Raw genomic sequence first — 23,322 nt, forward strand, 5'->3', positions numbered from 1 at the left:
CACCAACAGTTCCAGAACCTCAATTTAATTTCTGTCCTTTCTATAGTAATATATTTAGAATAGTATAATATAACTGAACATGAAACATGTGTACTTTAATACTCACCCTCATTGATAATTAAATAAGGAAAAGCATCACTTAAATAGTGATACTTTAACATTATAAACTTCCTGATAGCACAGTTAGACCGGCAGATTTCATTTTTTTGAAAGAGATTTATACAGAAATCTATAATTTATAGAAGGCAAATATAAAGCACCTACCTAGTTTCTCTTAAAAAAGTACTTTCTTTCCCAAATGATTAAAAACGAAGAAGTAGGAGAAGCCTTATTGAAATATCAGTCTGAGTTCAATCCCTAATCCCACCAACAGTTCCAGAACCTCAATTTAATTTCTGTCCTTTCTATAGTAATATATTTAGAATAGTATAATATAACTGAACATGAAACATGTGTACTTTAATACTCACCCTCATTGATAATTAAATAAGGAAAAGCATCACTTAAATAGTGATACTTTAACATTATAAACTTCCTGATAGCACAGTTAGACCGGCAGATTTCATTTTTTTGAAAGAGATTTATACAGAAATCTATAATTTATAGAAGGCAAATATAAAGGAACTACCTAGTTTCTCTTAAAAAAGTACTTTCTTTCCCAAATGGTTAAAAACGAAGAAGTAGGAGAAGCCTTATTGCAATATCAGTCTGAGTTCAATCCCTAATCCCACCAACAGTTCCAGAACCTCGATTTGATTTCTGTCCTTTCTATAGTAATATATTTAGAATAGTATAATATAACTGAACATGAAACATGTGTACTTTAAAACTCACCCTCATTGATAATTAAATTAGGAAAAGCATCACTTAAATAATGATACTTTAACATTATACTCTTCCTGATAGCACAGTTAGAGTGGCAGATTTCATTTATTTGAAAGCGATTTTTAAAGAAAACTATAATTTATAGAAGGCAAATATAAAGGACCTACCTAGTTTCTCTTTAAAAAGTACTTTCTTTCCCAAATGGTTAAACTGAAAAAGTAGGAGAACTCTTTTTGCAATATCAGTCTGAGTTCAATCCCTAATCCCACCAACAGTTCCAGAACCTCAATTTAATTTCTGTCCTTTCTATAGTAATATATTTAGAATAGTATAATATAACTGAACATGAAACATGTGTACTTTAATACTCACCCTCTCTGATAATTAAATAAGGAATTATTAGGCAATTGTATTGCAGTGTTCTGGAACTGTTGTTGTAATTGGGGGTTAATCTCAGACTAATTTTGCAACTAGGCCATTCGAGTTTATGCATTAAACATTAATTTTGAACATCTGAGCCCTCAAGCCCAAAAATCAAAATGTCCTATTTTATTAGCAATAATATACTGTTGTCAGCTACTTTTTGAAATAATTTATATAAGTTTATTGCTAAGAATTTGTATTTTCTTAGTTCTGTTTGGACTCCCAAAATTTAAAGTCACAATATGTCCTGATGTCACTATTACTGACGAAATTGGAGCTTTAGATGATCAAAGTTCCTTTTTGAGCATGCTCACAGTTTACACCTATGTGAACTCTGCAATCAAGCCCAGATTAATAACTCCAAAGCATCACCATAAATATACATATTAATTTTTTATCCTATAAGACAACATATATAGTACAAACACCTATACTTTCTGACTGCAATGTGAATGTTTTTAAAATCTTGTATGAAATAGTGGGTATAGCTCAGTGGTAGAGCATTCGACTGCAGATCGATAGGTCCATGGTTCAAATCCAGGTGCCCCCTTTACCTAGCTTTTAATGTGTAAAGGTACTGAATCAATTTGCAGTTTACAGCTAGTTTGAAACTCAAGTACAGGAAAAGCTAACACAAGTAAGAGCAAGAAAACAAAAAAGTGAAACTTTAACATTATATACTTCCTGATAGCACAGTTAGAGTGGTAGATTTCATTTTTTTGATAGAGATTTTAACAGAAATCTATAATTTATAGAAGGCAAATATAAAGTACTTACCTAGATTCTCTTAAAATAGTACTTTCTTTCCGAAATGGTTAAAAATGAAGAAGTAGGAGAAGCCTTATTGCAATATCAGTCTGAGTTCAATCCCTAATCCCACCAACAGTTCCAGAACCTCAATTTAATTTCTGTCCTTTCTATAGTAATATATTTAGAATAGTATAATATAACTGAACATGAAACATGTGTACTTCAATACTCACCCTCATTGATAATTAAATAAGGAAAAGCATCACTTAAATAGTGATACTTTAACATTATAAACTTCCTGATAGCACAGTTAGACCGGCAGATTTCATTTTTTTGAAAGAGATTTATACAGAAATCTATAATTTATAGAAGGCAAATATGAAGCACCTACCTAGTTTCTCTTAAAAAAGTACTTTCTTTCCCAAATGATTAAAAACGAAGAAGTAGGAGAAGCCTTATTGAAATATCAGTCTGAGTTCAATCCCTAATCCCACCAACAGTTCCAGAACCTCGATTTAATTTCTGTCCTTTCTATAGTAATATATTTACAATAGTATAATATAACTGAACATGAAACATGTGTACTTTAAAACTCACCCTCATTGATAATTAAATAAGGAAAAGCATCACTGAAATAGTGATACTTTAACATTATAAACTTCCTGATTGCACAGTTAGATTGGCAGTTTTTATTTTTTTTATAGAGATTTTTACAGAAATCTATAATTTATAGAAGGCAAATATAAAGGACCTACCTAGTTTCTCTTAAAAAAGTACTTTCTTTCCCAAATGGTTAAAAACGAAGAAGTAGGAGAAGCCTTATTGCAATATCAGTCTGAGTTCAATCCCTAATCCCACCAACAGTTCCAGAACCTCAATTTAATTTCTGTCCTTTCTATAGTAATATATTTAGAATAGTATAATATAACTGAACATGAAACATGTGTACTTTAATACTCACCCTCATTGATAATTAAATAAGGAAAAGCATCACTTAAATAGTGATACTTTAACATTATAAACTTCCTGATTGCACAGTTAGATTGGCAGTTTTTATTTTTTTTATAGAGATTTTTACAGAAATCTATAATTTATAGAAGGCAAATATAAAGGACCTACCTAGTTTCTCTTAAAAAAGTACTTTCTTTCCCAAATGGTTAAACTGAAGAAGAAGGAGAAGCCTTATTGCAATATCAGTCTGAGTTCAATCCCTAATCCCACCATCAGTTCCAGAACCTCTATTTAATTTCTGTCCTTTCTATAGTAATATATTTAGAATAGTATAATATAACTGAACATGAAACATGTGTACTTTAATACTCACCCTCTTTGATAATTAAATAAGGAATTATTAAGCAATTATATTGCAGTGTTCTGGAACAGTTGTTATAATTGGGGGTTAATCTCAGACTAATTTTGCAACTAGGCCATTCGAGTTTATGCATCAAACATTATTTTTGAACACCTGAGCCCACAAGCCCAAAAATAAAAATGTCCTATTTTATTAGCAATAATATACTGTTGTCAGCTTCTTTTTGAAATAATTTATATAGGTTTATTGCTAAGAATTTGTATTTTCTTAGTTCTGTTTGGCCTCCAAAAATTTAAAGTCACAATATGTCCTGATGTCACTATTACTGATGAAATTGGAGCTTTAGATGATCAAAGTTCCTTTTTGAGCATGCTCACAGCTTACACCTATGTGAACTCTGCAATCAAGCCCAGATTAATAACTCCAAAGCATCACCATAAATATACATATTAATTTTTTATCCTATAAGACAACATATATAGTACAAACACCTATACTTTCTGACTGCAATGTGAATGTTTTTAAAATCTTGTATGCAATAGTGGGTATAGCTCAGTGGTAGAGCATTCGACTGCAGATCGAGAGGTCCATGGTTCAAATCCAGGTGCCTCCTTTACCTAGCTTTTAATGTGTAAAGGTACTGAATCAATTTGCAGTTTACAGCTAGTTTGAAACTCAAGTACAGGAAAAGCTAACACAAGTAAGAGCAAGAAAACAAAAAAGTGAAACTTTAACATTATATACTTCCTGATAGCACAGTTAGAGTGGTAGATTTCATTTTTTTGATAGAGATTTTAACAGAAATCTATAATTTATAGAAGGCAAATATAAAGTACTTACCTAGATTCTCTTAAAATAGTACTTTCTTTCCGAAATGGTTAAAAATGAAGAAGTAGGAGAAGCCTTATTGCAATATCAGTCTGAGTTCAATCCCTAATCCCACCAACAGTTCCAGAACCTCAATTTAATTTCTGTCCTTTCTATAGTAATATATTTAGAATAGTATAATATAACTGAACATGAAACATGTGTACTTTAATACTCACCCTCATTGATAATTAAATAAGGAAAAGCATCACTTAAATAGTGATACTTTAACATTATAAACTTCCTGATAGCACAGTTAGACCGGCAGATTTCATTTTTTTGAAAGAGATTTATACAGAAATCTATAATTTATAGAAGGCAAATATAAAGCACCTACCTAGTTTCTCTTAAAAAAGTACTTTCTTTCCCAAATGATTAAAAACGAAGAAGTAGGAGAAGCCTTATTGAAATATCAGTCTGAGTTCAATCCCTAATCCCACCAACAGTTCCAGAACCTCGATTTAATTTCTGTCCTTTCTATAGTAATATATTTAGAATAGTATAATATAACTGAACATGAAACATGTGTACTTTAAAACTCACCCTCATTGATAATTAAATAAGGAAAAGCATCACTGAAATAGTGATACTTTAACATTATAAACTTCCTGATTGCACAGTTAGATTGGCAGTTTTTATTTTTTTTATAGAGATTTTTACAGAAATCTATAATTTATAGAAGGCAAATATAAAGGACCTACCTAGTTTCTCTTAAAAAAGTACTTTCTTTCCCAAATGGTTAAAAAAGAAGAAGTAGGAGAAGCCTTATTGCAATATCAGTCTGAGTTCAATCCCTAATCCCACCAACAGTTCCAGAACCTCAATTTAATTTCTGTCCTTTCTATAGTAATATATTTAGAATAGTATAATATAACTGAACATGAAACATGTGTACTTTAATACTCACCCTCATTGATAATTAAATAAGGAAAAGCATCACTTAAATAGTGATACTTTAACATTATAAACTTCCTGATTGCACAGTTAGATTGGCAGTTTTTATTTTTTTTATAGAGATTTTTACAGAAATCTATAATTTATAGAAGGCAAATATAAAGGACCTACCTAGTTTCTCTTAAAAAAGTACTTTCTTTCCCAAATGGTTAAACTGAAGAAGAAGGAGAAGCCTTATTGCAATATCAGTCTGAGTTCAATCCCTAATCCCACCATCAGTTCCAGAACCTCTATTTTATTTCTGTCCTTTCTATAGTAATATATTTAGAATAGTATAATATAACTGAACATGAAACATGTGTACTTTAATACTCACCCTCTTTGATAATTAAATAAGGAATTATTAAGCAATTATATTGCAGTGTTCTGGAACAGTTGTTATAATTGGGGGTTAATCTCAGACTAATTTTGCAACTAGGCCATTCGAGTTTATGCATCAAACATTATTTTTGAACACCTGAGCCCACAAGCCCAAAAATAAAAATGTCCTATTTTATTAGCAATAATATACTGTTGTCAGCTTCTTTTTTAAATAATTTATATAGGTTTATTGCTAAGAATTTGTATTTTCTTAGTTCTGTTTGGCCTCCAAAAATTTAAAGTCACAATATGTCCTGATGTCACTATTACTGATGAAATTGGAGCTTTAGATGATCAAAGTTCCTTTTTGAGCATGCTCACAGCTTACACCTATGTGAACTCTGCAATCAAGCCCAGATTAATAACTCCAAAGCATCACCATAAATATACATATTAATTTTTTATCCTATAAGACAACATATATAGTACAAACACCTATACTTTCTGACTGCAATGTGAATGTTTTTAAAATCTTGTATGCAATAGTGGGTATAGCTCAGTGGTAGAGCATTCGACTGCAGATCGAGAGGTCCATGGTTCAAATCCAGGTGCCCCCTTTACCTAGCTTTTAATGTGTAAAGGTACTGAATCAATTTGCAGTTTACAGCTAGTTTGAAACTCAAGTACAGGAAAAGCTAACACAAGTAAGAGCAAGAAAACAAAAAAGTGAAACTTTAACATTATATACTTCCTGATAGCACAGTTAGAGTGGTAGATTTCATTTTTTTGATAGAGATTTTAACAGAAATCTATAATTTATAGAAGGCAAATATAAAGTACTTACCTAGATTCTCTTAAAATAGTACTTTCTTTCCGAAATGGTTAAAAATGAAGAAGTAGGAGAAGCCTTATTGCAATATCAGTCTGAGTTCAATCCCTAATCCCACCAACAGTTCCAGAACCTCAATTTAATTTCTGTCCTTTCTATAGTAATATATTTAGAATAGTATAATATAACTGAACATGAAACATGTGTACTTTAATACTCACCCTCATTGATAATTAAATAAGGAAAAGCATCACTTAAATAGTGATACTTTAACATTATAAACTTCCTGATAGCACAGTTAGACCGGCAGATTTCATTTTTTTGAAAGAGATTTATACAGAAATCTATAATTTATAGAAGGCAAATATAAAGCACCTACCTAGTTTCTCTTAAAAAAGTACTTTCTTTCCCAAATGATTAAAAACGAAGAAGTAGGAGAAGCCTTATTGCAATATTAGTCTGAGTTCAATCCCTAATCCCACCAACAGTTCCAGAACCTCGATTTAATTTCTGTCCTTTCTATAGTAATATATTTACAATAGTATAATATAACTGAACATGAAACATGTGTACTTTAAAACTCACCCTCATTGATAATTAAATAAGGAAAAGCATCACTTAAATAGTGATACTTTAACATTATAAACTTCCTGATTGCACAGTTAGATTGGCAGTTTTTATTTTTTTTATAGAGATTTTTACAGAAATCTATAATTTATAGAAGGCAAATATAAAGGACCTACCTAGTTTCTCTTAAAAAAGTACTTTCTTTCCCAAATGGTTAAAAACGAAGAAGTAGGAGAAGCCTTATTGCAATATCAGTCTGAGTTCAATCCCTAATCCCACCAACAGTTCCAGAACCTCAATTTAATTTCTGTCCTTTCTATAGTAATATATTTAGAATAGTATAATATAACTGAACATGAAACATGTGTACTTTAATACTCACCCTCATTGATAATTAAATAAGGAAAAGCATCACTTAAATAGTGATACTTTAACATTATAAACTTCCTGATTGCACAGTTAGATTGGCAGTTTTTATTTTTTTTATAGAGATTTTTACAGAAATCTATAATTTATAGAAGGCAAATATAAAGGACCTACCTAGTTTCTCTTAAAAAAGTACTTTCTTTCCCAAATGGTTAAACTGAAGAAGGAGAAGCCTTATTGCAATATCAGTCTGAGTTCAATCCCTAATCCCACCATCAGTTCCAGAACCTCTATTTAATTTCTGTCCTTTCTATAGTAATATATTTAGAATAGTATAATATAACTGAACATGAAACATGTGTACTTTAATACTCACCCTCTTTGATAATTAAATAAGGAATTATTAAGCAATTATATTGCAGTGTTCTGGAACAGTTGTTATAATTGGGGGTTAATCTCAGACTAATTTTGCAACTAGGCCATTCGAGTTTATGCATCAAACATTATTTTTGAACACCTGAGCCCACAAGCCCAAAAATAAAAATGTCCTATTTTATTAGCAATAATATACTGTTGTCAGCTTCTTTTTGAAATAATTTATATAGGTTTATTGCTAAGAATTTGTATTTTCTTAGTTCTGTTTGGCCTCCAAAAATTTAAAGTCACAATATCTCCTGATGTCACTATTACTGATGAAATTGGAGCTTTAGATGATCAAAGTTCCTTTTTGAGCATGCTCACAGCTTACACCTATGTGAACTCTGCAATCAAGCCCAGATTAATAACTCCAAAGCATCACCATAAATATACATATTAATTTTTTATCCTATAAGACAACATATATAGTACAAACACCTATACTTTCTGACTGCAATGTGAATGTTTTTAAAATCTTGTATGCAATAGTGGGTATAGCTCAGTGGTAGAGCATTCGACTGCAGATCGAGAGATCCATGGTTCAAATCCAGGTGCCTCCTTTACCTAGCTTTTAATGTGTAAAGGTACTGAATCAATTTGCAGTTTACAGCTAGTTTGAAACTCAAGTACAGGAAAAGCTAACACAAGTAAGAGCAAGAAAACAAAAAAGTGAAACTTTAACATTATATACTTCCTGATAGCACAGTTAGAGTGGTAGATTTCATTTTTTTGATAGAGATTTTAACAGAAATCTATAATTTATAGAAGGCAAATATAAAGTACTTACCTAGATTCTCTTAAAATAGTACTTTCTTTCCGAAATGGTTAAAAATGAAGAAGTAGGAGAAGCCTTATTGCAATATCAGTCTGAGTTCAATCCCTAATCCCACCAACAGTTCCAGAACCTCAATTTAATTTTTGTCTTTTCTATAGTAATATATTTAGAATAGTATAATATAACTGAACATGAAACATGTGTACTTTAATACTCACCCTCTTTGATAATTAAATAAGGAATTATTAAGCAATTATATTGCAGTGTTCTGGAACTGTTGTTATAATTGGGGGTTAATCTCAGACTAATTTTGCAACTAGGCCATTCGAGTTTATGTATCAAACATTATTTTTGAACACCTGAGCCCACAAGCCCAAAAATCAAAATGTCCTATTTTATTAGAAATAATATACTGTTGTCAGCTTCTTTTTGAAATAATTTATATAGGTTTATTGCTAAGAATTTGTATTTTCTTAGTTCTGTTTGGCCTCCCAAAATTTAAAGTCACAATATGTCCTGATGTCACTATTACTGATGAAATTGGAGCTTTAGATGATCAAAGTTCCTTTTTGAGCATGCTCACAGCTTACACCTATGTGAACTCTGCAATCAAGCCCAGATTAATAACTCCAAAGCATCACCATAAATATACATATTAATTTTTTATCCTATAAGACAACATATATAGTACAAACACCTATACTTTCTGACTGCAATGTGAATGTTTTTAAAAGCTTGTACGCAATTGGGGGTATAGCTCAGTGGTAGAGCATTCGACTGCAGATCGAGAGGTCCCTGGTTCAAATCCAGGTGCCCCCTTTACCTAGCTTTTAATGTGTAAAGGTACTGAATCAATTTGCAGTTTACAGCTAGTTTGAAACTCAAGTACAGGAAAAGCTAACATAAGTAAGAGCAAGAAAACAAAAAAAGTGAAACTTTAACATTATATACTTCCTGATAGCACAGTTAGAGTGGTAGATTTCATTTTTTTGATAGAGATTTTAACAGAAATCTATAATTTATAGAAGGCAAATATAAAGTACTTACCTAGATTCTCTTAAAATAGTACTTTCTTTCCGAAATGGTTAAAAATGAAGAAGTAGGAGAAGCCTTATTGCAATATCAGTCTGAGTTCAATCCCTAATCCCACCAACAGTTCCAGAACCTCAATTTAATTTCTGTCCTTTCTATAGTAATATATTTAGAATAGTATAATATAACTGAACATGAAACATGTGTACTTTAATACTCACCCTCATTGATAATTAAATAAGGAAAAGCATCACTTAAATAGTGATACTTTAACATTATAAACTTCCTGATAGCACAGTTAGACCGGCAGATTTCATTTTTTTGAAAGAGATTTATACAGAAATCTATAATTTATAGAAGGCAAATATAAAGGAACTACCTAGTTTCTCTTAAAAAAGTACTTTCTTTCCCAAATGGTTAAAAACGAAGAAGTAGGAGAAGCCTTATTGCAATATCAGTCTGAGTTCAATCCCTAATCCCACCAACAGTTCCAGAACCTCGATTTGATTTCTGTCCTTTCTATAGTAATATATTTAGAATAGTATAATATAACTGAACATGAAACATGTGTACTTTAAAACTCACCCTCATTGATAATTAAATTAGGAAAAGCATCACTTAAATAATGATACTTTAACATTATACTCTTCCTGATAGCACAGTTAGAGTGGCAGATTTCATTTATTTGAAAGCGATTTTTAAAGAAAACTATAATTTATAGAAGGCAAATATAAAGGACCTACCTAGTTTCTCTTAAAAAAGTACTTTCTTTCCCAAATGGTTAAACTGAAGAAGAAGGAGAAGCCTTATTGCAATATCAGTCTGAGTTCAATCCCTAATCCCACCATCAGTTCCAGAACCTCTATTTAATTTCTGTCCTTTCTATAGTAATATATTTAGAATAGTATAATATAACTGAACATGAAACATGTGTACTTTAATACTCACCCTCTTTGATAATTAAATAAGGAATTATTAAGCAATTATATTGCAGTGTTCTGGAACAGTTGTTATAATTGGGGGTTAATCTCAGACTAATTTTGCAACTAGGCCATTCGAGTTTATGCATCAAACATTATTTTTGAACACCTGAGCCCACAAGCCCAAAAATAAAAATGTCCTATTTTATTAGCAATAATATACTGTTGTCAGCTTCTTTTTGAAATAATTTATATAGGTTTATTGCTAAGAATTTGTATTTTCTTAGTTCTGTTTGGCCTCCAAAAATTTAAAGTCACAATATGTCCTGATGTCACTATTACTGATGAAATTGGAGCTTTAGATGATCAAAGTTCCTTTTTGAGCATGCTCACAGCTTACACCTATGTGAACTCTGCAATCAAGCCCAGATTAATAACTCCAAAGCATCACCATAAATATACATATTAATTTTTTATCCTATAAGACAACATATATAGTACAAACACCTATACTTTCTGACTGCAATGTGAATGTTTTTAAAATCTTGTATGCAATAGTGGGTATAGCTCAGTGGTAGAGCATTCGACTGCAGATCGAGAGGTCCATGGTTCAAATCCAGGTGCCTCCTTTACCTAGCTTTTAATGTGTAAAGGTACTGAATCAATTTGCAGTTTACAGCTAGTTTGAAACTCAAGTACAGGAAAAGCTAACACAAGTAAGAGCAAGAAAACAAAAAAGTGAAACTTTAACATTATATACTTCCTGATAGCACAGTTAGAGTGGTAGATTTCATTTTTTTGATAGAGATTTTAACAGAAATCTATAATTTATAGAAGGCAAATATAAAGTACTTACCTAGATTCTCTTAAAATAGTACTTTCTTTCCGAAATGGTTAAAAATGAAGAAGTAGGAGAAGCCTTATTGCAATATCAGTCTGAGTTCAATCCCTAATCCCACCAACAGTTCCAGAACCTCAATTTAATTTCTGTCCTTTCTATAGTAATATATTTAGAATAGTATAATATAACTGAACATGAAACATGTGTACTTTAATACTCACCCTCTTTGATAATTAAATAAGGAATTATTAAGCAATTATATTGCAGTGTTCTGGAACTGTTGTTATAATTGGGGGTTAATCTCAGACTAATTTTGCAACTAGGCCATTCGAGTTTATGTATCAAACATTATTTTTGAACACCTGAGCCCACAAGCCCAAAAATCAAAATGTCCTATTTTATTAGAAATAATATACTGTTGTCAGCTTCTTTTTGAAATAATTTATATAGGTTTATTGCTAAGAATTTGTATTTTCTTAGTTCTGTTTGGCCTCCCAAAATTTAAAGTCACAATATGTCCTGATGTCACTATTACTGATGAAATTGGAGCTTTAGATGATCAAAGTTCCTTTTTGAGCATGCTCACAGCTTACACCTATGTGAACTCTGCAATCAAGCCCAGATTAATAACTCCAAAGCATCACCATAAATATACATATTAATTTTTTATCCTATAAGACAACATATATAGTACAAACACCTATACTTTCTGACTGCAATGTGAATGTTTTTAAAAGCTTGTACGCAATTGGGGGTATAGCTCAGTGGTAGAGCATTCGACTGTAGATCAAGAGGTCCCTGGTTCAAATCCAGGTGCCCCCTTTACCTAGCTTTTAATGTGTAAAGGTACTGAATCAATTTGCAGTTTACAGCTAGTTTGAAACTCAAGTACAGGAAAAGCTAACACAAGTAAGAGCAAGAAAACAAAAAAAGTGAAACTTTAACATTATATACTTCCTGATAGCACAGTTAGAGTGGTAGATTTCATTTTTTTGATAGAGATTTTAACAGAAATCTATAATTTATAGAAGGCAAATATAAAGCACCTACCTAGTTTCTCTTAAAAAAGTACTTTCTTTCCCAAATGGTTAAAAACGAAGAAGTAGGAGAAGCCTTATTGCAATATCAGTCTGAGTTCAATCCCTAATCCCACCAACAGTTCCAGAACCTCAATTTAATTTCTGTCCTTTCTATAGTAATATATTTAGAATAGTATAATATAACTGAACATGAAACATGTGTACTTTAATACTCACCCTCATTGATAATTAAATAAGGAAAAGCATCACTTAAATAGTGATACTTTAACATTATAAACTTCCTGATTGCACAGTTAGATTGGCAGTTTTTATTTTTTTTATAGAGATTTTTACAGAAATCTATAATTTATAGAAGGCAAATATAAAGGACCTACCTAGTTTCTCTTAAAAAAGTACTTTCTTTCCCAAATGGTTAAACTGAAGAAGAAGGAGAAGCCTTATTGCAATATCAGTCTGAGTTCAATCCCTAATCCCACCATCAGTTCCAGAACCTCTATTTAATTTCTGTCCTTTCTATAGTAATATATTTAGAATAGTATAATATAACTGAACATGAAACATGTGTACTTTAATACTCACCCTCTTTGATAATTAAATAAGGAATTATTAAGCAATTATATTGCAGTGTTCTGGAACAGTTGTTATAATTGGGGGTTAATCTCAGACTAATTTTGCAACTAGGCCATTCGAGTTTATGCATCAAACATTATTTTTGAACACCTGAGCCCACAAGCCCAAAAATAAAAATGTCCTATTTTATTAGCAATAATATACTGTTGTCAGCTTCTTTTTGAAATAATTTATATAGGTTTATTGCTAAGAATTTGTATTTTCTTAGTTCTGTTTGGCCTCCAAAAATTTAAAGTCACAATATGTCCTGATGTCACTATTACTGATGAAATTGGAGCTTTAGATGATCAAAGTTCCTTTTTGAGCATGCTCACAGCTTACACCTATGTGAACTCTGCAATCATGCCCAGATTAATAACTCCAAAGCATCACCATAAATATACATATTAATTTTTTATCCTATAAGACAACATATATAGTACAAACACCTATACTTTCTGACTGCAATGTGAATGTTTTTAAAATCTTGTATGCAATAGGGGGAATAGCTCAGTGGTAGAGCATTCGACTGCAGATCGAGAGGTCCATGGTTCAAATCCAGGTGCCCCATTTACCTAGCTTTTAATGTGTAAAGGTACTGAATCAATTTGAAGTTTACAGCTAGTTTGAAACTCAAGTACAGGAAAAGCTAACACAAGTATGAGCAAGAAAACAAAAAAAGTTAAACTTTAACATTATATACTTCCTGATAGCACAGTTAGAGTGGTAGATTTCATTTTTTTGATAGAGATTTTAACAGAAATCTATAATTTATAGAAGGCAAATATAAAGTACTTACCTAGATTCTCTTAAAATAGTACTTTCTTTCCGAAATGGTTAAAAATGAAGAAGTAGGAGAAGCCTTATTGCAATATCAGTTTGAGTTCAATCCCTAATCGCACCAACTGTTCCAGAACCTCAATTTAATTTCTGTCCTTTCTATAGTAATATATTTAGAATAGTATAATATAACTGAACATGAAACATGTGTACTTTAATACTCACCCTCATTGATAATTAAATAAGGAAAAGCATCACTTAAATAGTGATATTTTAACATTATAAACTTCCTGATAGCACAGTTAGACCGGCAGATTTCATTTTTTTGAAAGAGATTTATACAGAAATCTATAATTTATAGAAGGCAAATATAAAGCACCTACCTAGTTTCTCTTAAAAAAGTACTTTCTTTCCCAAATGGTTAAAAACGAAGAAGTAGGAGAAGCCTTATTGCAATATCAGTCTGAGTTCAATCCCTAATCCCACCAACAGTTCCAGAACCTCGATTTAATTTCTGTCCTTTCTATAGTAATATATTTAGAATAGTATAATATAACTGAACATGAAACATGTGTACTTTAAAACTCACCCTCATTGATAATTAAATTAGGAAAAGCATCACTTAAATAATGATACTTTAACATTATACTCTTCCTGATAGCACAGTTAGAGTGGCAGATTTCATTTATTTGAAAGCGATTTTTAAAGAAAACTATAATTTATAGAAGGCAAATATAAAGGACCTACCTAGTTTCTCTTTAAAAAGTACTTTCTTTACCAAATGGATAAACTGAAAAAGTAGGAGAACTCTTATTGCAATATCAGTCTGAGTTCAATCCCTAATCCCACCAACAGTTCCAAAACCTCAATTTAATTTCTGTCCTTTCTATAGTAATATATTTAGAATAGTATAATATAACTGAACATGAAACATGTGTACTTTAATACTCACCCTCTCTGATAATTAAATAAGGAATTATTAGGCAATTGTATTGCAGTGTTCTGGAACTGTTGTTGTAATTGGGGGTTAATCTCAGACTAATTTTGCAACTAGGCCATTCGAGTTTATGCATCAAACATTAATTTTGAACATCTGAGCCCTCAAGCCCAAAAATCAAAATGTCCTATTTTATTAGCAATAATATACTGTTGTCAGCTACTTTTTGAAATAATTTATATAGGTTTATTGCTAAGAATTTGTATTTTCTTAGTTCTGTTTGGCCTCCCAAAATTTAAAGTCACAATATGTCCTGATGTCACTATTACTGACGAAATTGGAGCTTTAGATGATCAAAGATCCTTTTTGAGCATGCTCACAGCTTACACCAATGTGAACTCTGCAATCAAGCCCAGATTAATAACTCCAAAGCATCACCATAAATATACATATTAATTTTTTATCCTATAAGACAACATATATAGTACAAACACCTATACTTTCTGACTGCAATGTTAATGTTTTTAAAATCTTGTACGCAATAGGGGGTATAACTCAGTGGTAGAGCATTCAACTGCAGATCGAGAAGTCCCTGGTTCAAATCCAGGTGCCCCCTTTACCTAGCTTTTAATGTGTAAAGGTACTGAATCAATTTGCAGTTTACAGCTAGTTTGAAACTCAAGTACAGGAAAAGCTAACACAAGTAAGAGCAAGAAATAAAAAAAAAGTGAATCTTTAACATTATATACTTCCTCATAGCACAGTTAGAGTGGTAGATTTCATTTTTTTGATAGAGATTTTAACAGAAATCTATAATTTATAGAAGGCAAATATAAAGTACCTACCTAGTTTCTCTTAAAATAGTACTCTCTTTCCGAAATGGTTAAAAATGAAGAAGTAGGAGAAGCCTTATTGCAATATCAGTCTGAGTTCAATCCCTAATCCCACCAACAGTTCCAGAACCTCAATTTAATTTCTGTCCTTTCTATAGTAATATATTTAGAAAAGTATAATATAACTGAACATGAAACATGTGTACTTTAATACTCACCCTCATTGATAATTAAATAAGGAAAAGCATCACTTAAATAGTGATACTTTAACATTATAAACTTCCTGATAGCACAGTTAGACCGGCAGATTTCATTTTTTTGAAAGAGATTTATACAGAAATCTATAATTTATAGAAGGCAAATATAAAGCACCTACCTAGTTTCTCTTAAAAAAGTACTTTCTTTCCCAAATGATTAAAAACGAAGAAGTAGGAGAAGCCTTATTGCAATATCAGTCTGAGTTCAATCCCTAATCCCACCAACAGTTCCAGAACCTCGATTTAATTTCTGTCCTTTCTATAGTAATATATTTACAATAGTATAATATAACTGAACATGAAACATGTGTACTTTAAAATTCACCCTCATTGATAATTAAATAAGGAAAAGCATCACTGAAATAGTGATACTTTAACATTATAAACTTCCTGATTGCACAGTTAGATTGGCAGTTTTTATTTTTTTTATAGAGATTTTTACAGAAATCTATAATTTATAGAAGGCAAATATAAAGGACCTACCTAGTTTCTCTTAAAAAAGTACTTTCTTTCCCAAATGGTTAAAAACGAAGAAGTAGGAGAAGCCTTATTGCAATATCAGTCTGAGTTCAATCCCTAATCCCACCAACAGTTCCAGAACCTCAATTTAATTTCTGTCCTTTCTATAGTAATATATTTAGAATAGTATAATATAACTGAACATGAAACATGTGTACTTTAATACTCACCCTCATTGATAATTAAATAAGGAAAAGCATCACTTAAATAGTGATACTTTAACATTATAAACTTCCTGATTGCACAGTTAGATTGGCAGTTTTTATTTTTTTTATAGAGATTTTTACAGAAATCTATAATTTATAGAAGGCAAATATAAAGGACCTACCTAGTTTCTTTTAAAAAAGTACTTTCTTTCCCAAATGGTTAAACTGAAGAAGAAGGAGAAGCCTTATTGCAATATCAGTCTGAGTTCAATCCCTAATCCCACCATCAGTTCCAGAACCTCTATTTAATTTCTGTCCTTTCTATAGTAATATATTTAGAATAGTATAATATAACTGAACATGAAACATGTGTACTTTAATACTCACCCTCTTTGATAATTAAATAAGGAATTATTAAGCAATTATATTGCAGTGTTCTGGAACAGTTGTTATAATTGGGGGTTAATCTCAGACTAATTTTGCAACTAGGCCATTCGAGTTTATGCATCAAACATTATTTTTGAACACCTGAGCCCACAAGCCCAAAAATAAAAATGTCCTATTTTATTAGCAATAATATACTGTTGTCAGCTTCTTTTTGAAATAATTTATATAGGTTTATTGCTAAGAATTTGTATTTTCTTAGTTCTGTTTGGCCTCCAAAAATTTAAAGTCACAATATGTCCTGATGTCACTATTACTGATGAAATTGGAGCTTTAGATGATCAAACTTCCTTTTTGAGCATGCTCACAGCTTACACCTATGTGAACTCTGCAATCAAGCCCAGATTAATAACTCCAAAGCATCACCATAAATATACATATTAATTTTTTATCCTATAAGACAACATATATAGTACAAACACCTATACTTTCTGACTGCAATGTGAATGTTTTTAAAATCTTGTATGCAATAGGGGGAATAGCTCAGTGGTAGAGCATTCGACTGCAGATCGAGAGGTCCATGGTTCAAATCCAGGTGCCCCATTTACCTAGCTTTTAATGTGTAAAGGTACTGAATCAATTTGAAGTTTACAGCTAGTTTGAAACTCAAGTACAGGAAAAGCTAACACAAGTAAGAGCAAGAAAACAAAAAAAGTGAAACTTTAACATTATATACTTCCTGATAGCACAGTTAGAGTGGTAGATTTCATTTTTTTGATAGAGATTTTAACAGAAATCTATAATTTATAGAAGGCAAATATAAAGTACTTACCTAGATTCTCTTAAAATAGTACTTTCTTTCCGAAATGGTTAAAAATGAAGAAGTAGGAGAAGCCTTATTGCAATATCAGTTTGAGTTCAATCCCTAATCGCACCATCTGTTCCAGAACCTCAATTTAATTTCTGTCCTTTCTATAGTAATATATTTAGAATAGTATAATATAACTGAACATGAAACATGTGTACTTTAATACTCACCCTCATTGATAATTAAATAAGGAAAAGCATCACTTAAATAGTGATACTTTAACATTATAAACTTCCTGATAGCACAGTTAGACCGGCAGATTTCATTTTTTTGAAAGAGATTTATACAGAAATCTATAATTTATAGAAGGCAAATATAAAGCACCTACCTAGTTTCTCTTAAAAAAGTACTTTCTTTCCCAAATGGTTAAAAACGAAGAAGTAGGAGAAGCCTTATTGCAATATCAGTCTGAGTTCAATCCCTAATCCCACCAACAGTTCCAGAACCTCGATTTAATTTCTGTCCTTTCTATAGTAATATATTTAGAATAGTATAATATAACTGAACATGAAACATGTGTACTTTAAAACTCACCCTCATTGATAATTAAATTAGGAAAAGCATCACTTAAATAATGATACTTTAACATTATACTCTTCCTGATAGCACAGTTAGAGTGGCAGATTTCATTTATTTGAAAGCGATTTTTAAAGAAAACTATAATTTATAGAAGGCAAATATAAAGGACCTACCTAGTTTCTCTTAAAAAAGTACTTTCTTTCCCAAATGGTTAAAAACGAAGAAGTAGGAGAAGCCTTATTGCAATATCAGTCTGAGTTCAATCCCTAATCCCACCAACAGTTCCAGAACCTCAATTTAATTTCTGTCCTTTCTATAGTAATATATTTAGAATAGTATAATATAACTGAACATGAAACATGTGTACTTTAATACTCACCCTCATTGATAATTAAATAAGGAAAAGCATCACTTAAATAGTGATACTTTAACATTATAAACTTCCTGATTGCACAGTTAGATTGGCAGTTTTTATTTTTTTTATAGAGATTTTTACAGAAATCTATAATTTATAGAAGGCAAATATAAAGGACCTACCTAGTTTCTCTTAAAAAAGTACTTTCTTTCCCAAATGGTTAAACTGAAGAAGAAGGAGAAGCCTTATTGCAATATCAGTCTGAGTTCAATCCCTAATCCCACCATCAGTTCCAGAACCTCTATTTTATTTCTGTCCTTTCTATAGTAATATATTTAGAATAGTATAATATAACTGAACATGAAACATGTGTACTTTAATACTCACCCTCTTTGATAATTAAATAAGGAATTATTAAGCAATTATATTGCAGTGTTCTGGAACAGTTGTTATAATTGGGGGTTAATCTCAGACTAATTTTGCAACTAGGCCATTCGAGTTTATGCATCAAACATTATTTTTGAACACCTGAGCCCACAAGCCCAAAAATAAAAATGTCCTATTTTATTAGCAATAATATACTGTTGTCAGCTTCTTTTTGAAATAATTTATATAGGTTTATTGCTAAGAATTTGTATTTTCTTAGTTCTGTTTGGCCTCCAAAAATTTAAAGTCACAATATGTCCTGATGTCACTATTACTGATGAAATTGGAGCTTTAGATGATCAAACTTCCTTTTTGAGCATGCTCACAGCTTACACCTATGTGAACTCTGCAATCAAGCCCAGATTAATAACTCCAAAGCATCACCATAAATATACATATTAATTTTTTATCCTATAAGACAACATATATAGTACAAACACCTATACTTTCTGACTGCAATGTGAATGTTTTTAAAATCTTGTATGCAATAGGGGGAATAGCTCAGTGGTAGAGCATTCGACTGCAGATCGAGAGGTCCATGGTTCAAATCCAGGTGCCCCATTTACCTAGCTTTTAATGTGTAAAGGTACTGAATCAATTTGAAGTTCACAGCTAGTTTGAAACTCAAGTACAGGAAAAGCTAACACAAGTAAGAGCAAGAAAACAAAAAAAGTGAAACTTTAACATTATATACTTCCTGATAGCACAGTTAGAGTGGTAGATTTCATTTTTTTGATAGAGATTTTAACAGAAATCTATAATTTATAGAAGGCAAATATAAAGTACTTACCTAGATTCTCTTAAAATAGTACTTTCTTTCCGAAATGGTTAAAAATGAAGAAGTAGGAGAAGCCTTATTGCAATATCAGTTTGAGTTCAATCCCTAATCGCACCAACTGTTCCAGAACCTCAATTTAATTTCTGTCCTTTCTATAGTAATATATTTAGAATAGTATAATATAACTGAACATGAAACATGTGTACTTTAATACTCACCCTCATTGATAATTAAATAAGGAAAAGCATCACTTAAATAGTGATACTTTAACATTATAAACTTCCTGATAGCACAGTTAGACCGGCAGATTTCATTTTTTTGAAAGAGATTTATACAGAAATCTATAATTTATAGAAGGCAAATATAAAGCACCTACCTAGTTTCTCTTAAAAAAGTACTTTCTTTCCCAAATGGTTAAAAACGAAGAAGTAGGAGAAGCCTTATTGCAATATCAGTCTGAGTTCAATCCCTAATCCCACCAACAGTTCCAGAACCTCGATTTAATTTCTGTCCTTTCTATAGTAATATATTTAGAATAGTATAATATAACTGAACATGAAACATGTGTACTTTAAAACTCACCCTCATTGATAATTAAATTAGGAAAAGCATCACTTAAATAATGATACTTTAACATTATACTCTTCCTGATAGCACAGTTAGAGTGGCAGATTTCATTTATTTGAAAGCGATTTTTAAAGAAAACTATAATTTATAGAAGGCAAATATAAAGGACCTACCTAGTTTCTCTTTAAAAAGTACTTTCTTTACCAAATGGTTAAACTGAAAAAGTAGGAGAACTCTTATTGCAATATCAGTCAGAGTTCAATCCCTTATCCCACCAACAGTTCCAAAACCTCAATTTAATTTCTGTCCTTTCTATAGTAATATATTTAGAATAGTATAATATAACTGAACATGAAACATGTGTACTTTAATACTCACCCTCTCTGATAATTAAATAAGGAATTATTAGGCAATTGTATTGCAGTGTTCTGGAACTGTTGTTGTAATTGGGGGTTAATCTCAGACTAATTTTGCAACTAGGCCATTCGAGTTTATGCATCAAACATTAATTTTGAACATCTGAGCCCTCAAGCCCAAAAATCAAAATGTCCTATTTTATTAGCAATAATATACTGTTGTCAGCTACTTTTTGAAATAATTTATATAGGTTTATTGCTAAGAATTTGTATTTCCTTAGTTCTGTTTGGCCTCCCAAAATTTAAAGTCACAATATGTCCTGATGTCACTATTACTGACGAAATTGGAGCTTTAGATGATCAAAGATCCTTTTTGAGCATGCTCACAGCTTACACCTATGTGAACTCTGCAATCAAGCCCAGATTAATAACTCCAAAGCATCACCATAAATATACATATTAATTTTTTATCCTATAAGACAACATATATAGTACAAACACCTATACTTTCTGACTGCAATGTTAATGTTTTTAAAATCTTGTACGCAATAGGGGGTATAACTCAGTGGTAGAGCATTCAACTGCAGATCGAGAAGTCCCTGGTTCAAATCCAGGTGCCCCCTTTACCTAGCTTTTAATGTGTAAAGGTACTGAATCAATTTGCAGTTTACAGCTAGTTTGAAACTCAAGTACAGGAAAAGCTAACACAAGTAAGAGCAAGAAATAAAAAAAAAGTGAATCTTTAACATTATATACTTCCTGATAGCACAGTTAGAGTGGTAGATTTCATTTTTTTGATAGAGATTTTAACAGAAATCTATAATATATAGAAGGCAAATATAAAGTACCTACCTAGTTTCTCTTAAAATAGTACTCTCTTTCCGAAATGGTTAAAAATGAAGAAGTAGGAGAAGCCTTATTGCAATATCAGTCTGAGTTCAATCCCTAATCCCACCAACAGTTCCAGAACCTCAATTTAATTTCTGTCCTTTCTATAGTAATATATTTAGAATAGTATAATATAACTGAACATGAAACATGTGTACTTTAATACTCACCCTCATTGATAATTAAATAAGGAAAAGCATCACTTAAATAGTGATACTTTAACATTATAAACTTCCTGAAAGCACAGTTAGAGTGGCAGATTTCATTTTTTTTAAAGAGATTTATACAGAAATCTATAATTTATAGAAGGCAAATATAAAGGACCTACCTAGTTTCTCTTAAAAAAGTACTTTCTTTCCCAAATGGTTAAACTGAAGAAGTAGGAGAAGCCTTATTGCAATATCAGTCTGAGTTCAATCCCTAATCCCACCATCAGTTCCAGAACCTCAATTTAATTTCTGTCCTTTCTATAGTAATATATTTAGATTAGTATAATATAACTGAACATGAAACATGTGTACTTTAATACTCACCCTCTTTGATAATTAAATAAGGAATTATTAAGCAATTATATTGCAGTGTTCTGGAACTGTTGTTATAATTGGGGGTTAATCTCAGACTAATTTTGCAACTAGGCCATTCGAGTTTATGCATCAAACATTATTTTTGAACACCTGAGCCCACAAGCCCAAAAATCAAAAAGTCCTATTTTATTAGCAATAATATACTGTTGTCAGCTTCTTTTTGAAATAATTTATATAGGTTTATTGCTAAGAATTTGTATTTTCTTAGTTCTGTTTGGCCTCCCAAAATTTAAAGTCACAATATGTCCTGATGTCACTATTACTGATGAAATTGGAGCTTTAGATGATCAAAGTTCCTTTTTGAGCATGCTCACAGCTTACACCTATGTGAACTCTGCAATCAAGCCCAGATTAATAACTCCAAAGCATCACCATAAATATACATATTAATTTTTTATCCTATAAGACAACATATATAGTACAAACACCTATACTTTCTGACTGCAATGTGAATGTTTTTAAAAGCTTGTACGCAATTGGGGGTATAGCTCAGTGGTAGAGCATTCGACTGCAGATCGAGAGGTCCCTGGTTCAAATCCAGGTGCCCCCTTTACCTAGCTTTTAATGTGTAAAGGTACTGAATCAATTTGCAGTTTACAGCTAGTTTGAAACTCAAGTACAGGAAAAGCTAACACAAGTAAGAGCAAGAAAACAAAAAAAGTGAAACTTTAACATTATATACTTCCTGATAGCACAGTTAGAGTGGTAGATTTCATTTTTTTGATAGAGATTTTAACAGAAATCTATAATTTATAGAAGGCAAATATAAAGTACTTACCTAGATTCTCTTAAAATAGTACTTTCTTTCCGAAATGGTTAAAAATTAAGAAGTAGGAGAAGCCTTATTGCAATATCAGTCTGAGTTCAATCCCTAATCCCACCAACAGTTCCAGAACCTCAATTTAATTTCTGTCCTTTCTATAGTAATATATTTAGAATAGTATAATATAACTGAACATGAAACATGTGTACTTTAATACTCACCCTCATTGATAATTAAATAAGGAAAAGCATCACTTAAATAGTGATACTTTAACATTATAAACTTCCTGATAGCACAGTTAGAGTGGCAGATTTCATTTATTTGAAAGCGATTTTTAAAGAAAACTATAATTTAGAGAAGGCAAATATAAAGGACCTACCTAGTTTCTCTTAAAAAAGTACTTTCTTTCCCAAATGGTTAAACTGAAGAAGTAGGAGAAGCCTTATTGCAATATCAGTCTGAGTTCAATCCCTAATCCCACCAACTGTTCCAGAACCTCAATTTAATTTCTGTCCTTTCTATAGTAATATATTTA

General features: G+C 31.1%; 13 non-coding genes across 13 annotated transcripts; all 13 read left to right on the plus strand.

The window, feature by feature from the left end:
• Positions 1 to 1,726: 1,726 nt before the first annotated feature.
• TRNAC-GCA (transfer RNA cysteine (anticodon GCA)) lies at positions 1,727 to 1,798 on the plus strand. Its single transcript has one exon. It is a non-coding gene; the product is annotated as a tRNA-Cys (tRNA).
• A 2,053-nt stretch (positions 1,799 to 3,851) lies between these two features.
• Positions 3,852 to 3,923, plus strand: TRNAC-GCA (transfer RNA cysteine (anticodon GCA)). The gene has a single exon. It is a non-coding gene; the product is annotated as a tRNA-Cys (tRNA).
• A 2,053-nt stretch (positions 3,924 to 5,976) lies between these two features.
• TRNAC-GCA (transfer RNA cysteine (anticodon GCA)) lies at positions 5,977 to 6,048 on the plus strand. The gene has a single exon. It is a non-coding gene; the product is annotated as a tRNA-Cys (tRNA).
• Positions 6,049 to 8,098: 2,050 nt separating this feature from the next.
• TRNAC-GCA (transfer RNA cysteine (anticodon GCA)) lies at positions 8,099 to 8,170 on the plus strand. The gene has a single exon. It is a non-coding gene; the product is annotated as a tRNA-Cys (tRNA).
• Positions 8,171 to 9,132: 962 nt separating this feature from the next.
• Positions 9,133 to 9,204, plus strand: TRNAC-GCA (transfer RNA cysteine (anticodon GCA)). The gene has a single exon. It is a non-coding gene; the product is annotated as a tRNA-Cys (tRNA).
• Positions 9,205 to 10,894: 1,690 nt separating this feature from the next.
• TRNAC-GCA (transfer RNA cysteine (anticodon GCA)) lies at positions 10,895 to 10,966 on the plus strand. The gene has a single exon. It is a non-coding gene; the product is annotated as a tRNA-Cys (tRNA).
• Positions 10,967 to 11,928: 962 nt separating this feature from the next.
• On the plus strand, positions 11,929 to 12,000 carry TRNAY-GUA (transfer RNA tyrosine (anticodon GUA)). The gene has a single exon. It is a non-coding gene; the product is annotated as a tRNA-Tyr (tRNA).
• A 1,326-nt stretch (positions 12,001 to 13,326) lies between these two features.
• Positions 13,327 to 13,397, plus strand: TRNAC-GCA (transfer RNA cysteine (anticodon GCA)). Its single transcript has one exon. It is a non-coding gene; the product is annotated as a tRNA-Cys (tRNA).
• A 1,691-nt stretch (positions 13,398 to 15,088) lies between these two features.
• TRNAC-GCA (transfer RNA cysteine (anticodon GCA)) lies at positions 15,089 to 15,160 on the plus strand. The gene has a single exon. It is a non-coding gene; the product is annotated as a tRNA-Cys (tRNA).
• Positions 15,161 to 17,215: 2,055 nt separating this feature from the next.
• TRNAC-GCA (transfer RNA cysteine (anticodon GCA)) lies at positions 17,216 to 17,286 on the plus strand. Its single transcript has one exon. It is a non-coding gene; the product is annotated as a tRNA-Cys (tRNA).
• A 2,055-nt stretch (positions 17,287 to 19,341) lies between these two features.
• On the plus strand, positions 19,342 to 19,412 carry TRNAC-GCA (transfer RNA cysteine (anticodon GCA)). The gene has a single exon. It is a non-coding gene; the product is annotated as a tRNA-Cys (tRNA).
• Positions 19,413 to 21,103: 1,691 nt separating this feature from the next.
• TRNAC-GCA (transfer RNA cysteine (anticodon GCA)) lies at positions 21,104 to 21,175 on the plus strand. The gene has a single exon. It is a non-coding gene; the product is annotated as a tRNA-Cys (tRNA).
• A 1,327-nt stretch (positions 21,176 to 22,502) lies between these two features.
• Positions 22,503 to 22,574, plus strand: TRNAC-GCA (transfer RNA cysteine (anticodon GCA)). Its single transcript has one exon. It is a non-coding gene; the product is annotated as a tRNA-Cys (tRNA).
• The last annotated feature ends 748 nt before the right edge of the window (positions 22,575 to 23,322 follow it).

The sequence above is a fragment of the Taudactylus pleione genome, unplaced genomic scaffold, assembly GCF_031769625.1.
Source record: "Taudactylus pleione unplaced genomic scaffold, aTauple2 ptg000021l, whole genome shotgun sequence".
Lineage (NCBI taxonomy): Eukaryota > Metazoa > Chordata > Amphibia > Anura > Myobatrachidae > Taudactylus > Taudactylus pleione.